Below are 5,651 nucleotides of genomic sequence, written 5' to 3'. Positions count from 1 at the left end.
GAGAACAAAAATTAAAGCCACACAATAACTAGTACATTTCCTTACCAAAAGCAAGAGAACTTAGCTTTTATTAAACATAGGAAATTAGCAACCGGGTTTGGGACTTCCACGTTCCACCCGACCATTGATTGGTTGAACCATATATTTCTCTCATCCAATCACCACCATGCCATATTCCAAGCATAAGTGTGGGATCTCATGGGATAAACCAATCCAAAGAAAGTCAAGGGAATCTAGAGGTTAAACCACCTCCACCCTCTCGATATCATGATCACACATAAATAAGTGTCGAGATCACAATAACAAACCGAGCTTGGATGCCTCAGAATTTCTTCACCATCCTTGAGGAATTTTATTATCTCCACCCTTAGGCTTTACTGTGTATCCAACCATTACCAGTAAGGTGAATCCTACGCCTTTGGTAATTTTCCTAAGACCACCTCACCCTGGATTCCAAAACCATCCAACAATCCAAATCTCAAACCGAGAACAATCCCATCACACCATGGCTATCCAGAAAGGGCAAGGCTAGGCTAAAATCCATCGGAAAAATCCATGTCATTAGGGGAATTTTGAGTTCTAAAATGGGCCTCCTAAGAAAAATGTACAACCAAAATAAAATTTATAAGAACCAATAGGGTTCCAGATGATGATTTCGACCACGGGGGATGATTCACCATTTTTGGAGTAAAAAAGCAAAAAGATTAAAAATTAATAAAATAATTAAACTACTTTTTCAACTTGTATTTTTAACTTATCTTCCTAAGTTTTTACTCAAATTTGAAGTGGGAGTATTCGTTAGATGGAAAATTTAATTCCTCATCCAAGGAGTACCCATTTTGCATACTTTCTATGGACCCTACAACATGAACAATGAGAAATACATGAAAAAACGTGATTGCAATCACATTTTTCATGTATTTCTCATTTTCCGCGTAGTAGGGTCCATTGAAAGTATGCAACATGCATACTCCTTGGATGAGGAATCATATTGTGCATCCAACGAGTGTTGTCGCTGGAAATTTGAGTTAACCCATAGGGAGATAAGTTGAAAATATGAGTTGAAAAAATAGTTTTATCTTTTTCCCCCTAAAATTTGATGATGTAATCTAATCTTATTTTACTATTTCCACTATTATTTTATAATTACCTTAGGAGGCCCATTTTAGACCTCAAAACTCCCCTAATGCAACGATAACAAAAGAACCATATACCAACATGGAAAAACCATATCTCACACATACAATATGTTACTTGCAAGTATCCCCGTTGATGCTGTTTGATCATTGCCTTCCTTTTCCTTGTTTGCTTTCCTTGCTTTCTTACTTTCTTTCTCCTCTTGGTGCTCTTCTCCTCTCTGAAGCTAATTCCAAAACTAAATTGAGAAAAAGGTTACAAATTGATCTTCATAAGCCTTTTTATCAATAAGGCCTCTATTTTCTTCATTTTCCATTATTTTCCTTCATTTTCTTCCTCACATGCAACATGTGACCTTTCACTTTCCTTTTCTCTTAATTTCCATGTTTTCATAGATAAAATGCTAAATAATGCCTCTTTTCCTTTCCAAATCCTTAACCATTTCCTTTGCCAATTTTCTTTAGCCATAAAACACAAGTGATGCCCACTAGGATATTTTGCCCAACATTCAGCTTGGAATAAGTTTCCCTTGCCTGTGGTCTTATTTTACTGCTATTAACTTTTATTACATGAACTTTTAACCTAGAGTTGTTACACTTTACCCTACAATTGACTATTCTTTCTTCTATTAGACAGTTCAATTAAATCTTCTTGAAAATATTCTTTTCGGGTCAATCTTCCCTTAAGTTTTTTTTTTGCAACAAGAATCTCACACTTGAGATATGAAATTTTTTTATTATCTCATCCCTGCTTCATGAGTCGACTACAACTTGTTTTCTTCTATATGTTGTAAACTCTAACTTCTTCTCCTTTGTCTTTTGTTCAATATCTGTCTCTAGATATCCTCTATCATCTAGTTGAATTTTTTGTTGTTGGGTATGTGTTATATTATTTCCATGACTAGCTGCACGTGCGGGGGGGAAGTCCCCCCTGTCAGGGGGTTTTGGGGGGGTGGTAGCCCCCTTGCACAGGGTCTGGGGCAATGCCCTGGGTATTTTTTTTAGACCTTATATTAGGTGGGCATACCTACCTATGGTTTTGTGCAATGAGTTTTGCACATGGTTTTGAGCATGATGGTTTTCTGCCCATGTGTTGTAGCCGCTACAACCACCCTCCAAAATTTTTCCTTCACTTCAATTTGGAGCCTCCTTACTAAATTCTTAGCAACTTGTCTTGCACTGCCTAGGTACTTGTGATCTCATCAAGTTTATCCTTTTCTATACAACTTGTGTTCATTTACCTGCTTTGTTGTCTAACCACACATTGACCTCCTTGTGACTTGGTTGCAATCCGGTTCTTTCACTGCCTTGGAAAACTGCATAGTCCTAGAGGGAAACCAACCTTGCTCTTAGGAATTTTGAAATTTAGCCCAACAGTGAGCCTTGCTCTCAAGAATTCCACAGATCATCACATCAGTGAGCTTTGGCTCCATAACTACGCACACCCATTTTAAAACTTGTCTTTAGCTGGGAAATTGCACAAAGCTTGAGAGGCAACCTAGAAATTGTGTAGAACATACTGTGCTCAGATATGGCTCAGTGGATGAGTTAGAGAACTGCTCAATATTTCCAGGAAGTGCATGGTAGTTTTCCCAAAAAGAAATAAGCTAAGAGGAAAATCATCCCTAGGAAGTAGGGATCCATTATTAGTTTCCCCAAGGTAACACATTGCCATCTTTAGAAGTTTCTACCAAGTGTCATTGTTGCCCTTGATCTCAAGCATATGTGTCATGAACTCCATTTGTTCAAATATGTGTAATGGATGCCTCTATATCTCACTTATGCATTCGATCATCAAGCTCTAGCCTCCCTAGGAGATCAAGGAACCTTTAGAGCACTGTCATTGCTTTTTAGGGTGAGTTTTGCTTTTATCGCCTTTTTGTGCTTTTTCTGTCACTTTGACTTATTTAGCTTATGAGAGTGTTGTTTCACTCGTTTTTTGAATGATTTTTAGCATTTTAACTTGTTTTAGCTTGTAAAGTGTTGTTTCAAGTTACACACTGCCTTCCCCAAGTGTTGCATGAGTTTTCCTGTTTTTGTACCAATGGTTGTTGTTGCAACGCCTCCCTTCACATGCTTTGTGTTCCTTCAGTTTGATCCATTGTTGCACTTGTTTCAAATGTACACATCTACACTTAGTCAGATCTACACTCAACATCACACCATCCTTCATATTTTCTTGTTTGCACACTCCCCATGAATAGGTATGGGCTCACCTTGCTCGGATCTCACATCTCACTGCATGCACTGAGCAATCTAGGAGCTCAAGACCTCTGCCTTGGCTTTTGGAATTATGCAGATCTTATCTTGGGATAGCTCCAACCACGCACTATGCACTTCCAGGAGCCAGTCTCCCAGGTTGGGCACTAAGACTGTATAACGCGCAGTTTCTCCCAAGCCCTATCTAAGACTGAACTACACATTGCGCAGTTCTAGTCATCAAGCTTCCACACTCATTGTTGGGACTGTATAGTGCATAGTTCCCAGAGTCAGTCAGTCACCCCTATCAGTCAAAACTGTGCATTTCCTCTCATCAGATGCTGTGGTAGTTATTTTATCATGCTATAAAGTTAGATTTGTAATAGCTAATGTTTGCTTTCCATGAGTGTCCTTTTTTCCCCACAAGTACCATACTCGTGAAGCGCTTCTCTCCAACAATCATTGTAACATGGAACCAAAGAGAACTATTTCAAGAGCAGCCAATGAAAATAGTATTGGGGAAGTAGTTGAGAAAGAGCTAGTTTACTTGCCAATATATACAGATGCCCATTTGTTTACAAAAAATGAGGCAACACTAACATGGAAACAAGACCAACAGCAGTGGCAGAAGGCAACAATCTAATGCAATATTAGGGAAAGAGGAAATTGATGACATAACAAAGGGAGAACAAAGTTGCAAATTGAAAGTAGATTCAGTCTTCATGCAGGCAGCTTTGAAAGTAGAAGAAAAAGGAAGTAGAGGACAAAGACAACAAAGTGAAGGAAGAGAGAAAAGAAGAGCTTGCAGGTAGTAGAACTGAGATTGGAGTAAACAGAACAAGAATCAAAGCAAGAATAGGAGCTAAGAAGTAGAAACATGAAGAAGAACAATGGCAAGGTGCAATGACAGAGAAAACAACACTAATACATGTTGATGAGTTAGAACAGCCAACAACTGAGGAAGAGAGTGAACAAATGTAGGTTCCCTCACCAAAGCTAAGCACAGGAACCAAGTTTGGCTGGAGGTCGATAGGTACATGAAGCAGTTGATACACGAGGCCATCAGTGATGAATAATAGCTAAGCGCAAAAATATGCAGAAGTACATTGGTGGTCCAACCACACTCAAGACAATGATGTGCATGCTTCAGGAAAAGACAGACATAGGTTCCAAGACCACATGCCCGGATGCCATGGAGGGAAGCCTCGCTTTTAGTAAGAGAACATCAAGTAGTTTGGGGACATCGCAACACAATACCAATCTGGGCATTAGTACATGACCGAGAAGCATCAAGTGGAGGTTTCCGATTTGGTCTTTCCCCAAACCTCAGATTCATAGTGTTTTGTGTTGTTATGCTCTCTCTAGCCTATTTTGTCTCACATGGCTACATATGGAAAATTGTATTATTGTAAATATGCTGTAAGTGAAATTCCAAGTGTCACTAGTGAAATATGAATAGTCACTATGTAATGTGAAGAGTCATGAGGGTAGTCTAAGAGTCAAAGGGGAATGTCAAGGGTCACCTCACCCTTTTCTATATATAGAACCTCATAACTCATAGATCGGGCTTTTGGGAGCCAACCTTTTGGATAGGTATTGCTTAGAGAAGGCTTGGAGAGTATTGTGACAAGCCTTGGCTTCTCCACAACATAGACAGAGTACATCTCTTTGGAGGAGAAGGTGGTGTTGACTATAATGTTCCACTATTGGGGCTAGTGGTTGTCAATGGTGTATGTATGGATGGAACTCTAACCTAATAATATATAATAGAGCCAACACCTGTTCATGCATATGTTGTTATTGTAGCTGGACTATTCTAGTTTCTTTAGGAATGTATGTTATTTAACTTACGCATTTGTGTATGAAAAGTTTTGTATGCAATTGTATGAATCTTGTTGTGGATGTGTTTTTGGTTTAACCCATCACTTTGGCTTGTGGACTATTTTGCTTTCTAGCTTGTGATGTCATTTCACTTGTGTGTTCCTTTCATGATGTGTACTATTATAGGCTTCTAAGGGACACACTTCATTTTACCCTTTGTGTATTAGAACCCCCATGTGTCTCACTTGAATCACTACATGGTCGCACACTTTCTTTTGACAAATTTATCACACTTACCTCTGTGCACTATCGTAGTCAAGGAATTACTTTATTACCCACTATTGGGACTCCTACTCCAAATGTTCTGAGGTTTAGTTGGGATTTCTTACCTGGGAGATCCCCTGACATGTTGGCAGGTCCAACACTATTCCCACCATGGTATTTTGTATATATGGTCGAGGGAACTATGGTTATGCTCTAATCTAGGGTTAATGA

The sequence above is a fragment of the Pinus tabuliformis genome, chromosome 7, assembly GCF_031772625.1.
Source record: "Pinus tabuliformis cultivar Carrire ecotype Pingquan chromosome 7, CPIR1, whole genome shotgun sequence".
NCBI classification, from domain to species: domain Eukaryota; kingdom Viridiplantae; phylum Streptophyta; class Pinopsida; order Pinales; family Pinaceae; genus Pinus; species Pinus tabuliformis.
The sequence above is the reverse complement of the archived record's forward strand: the minus strand, read 5'-3'. Positions refer to the sequence as shown.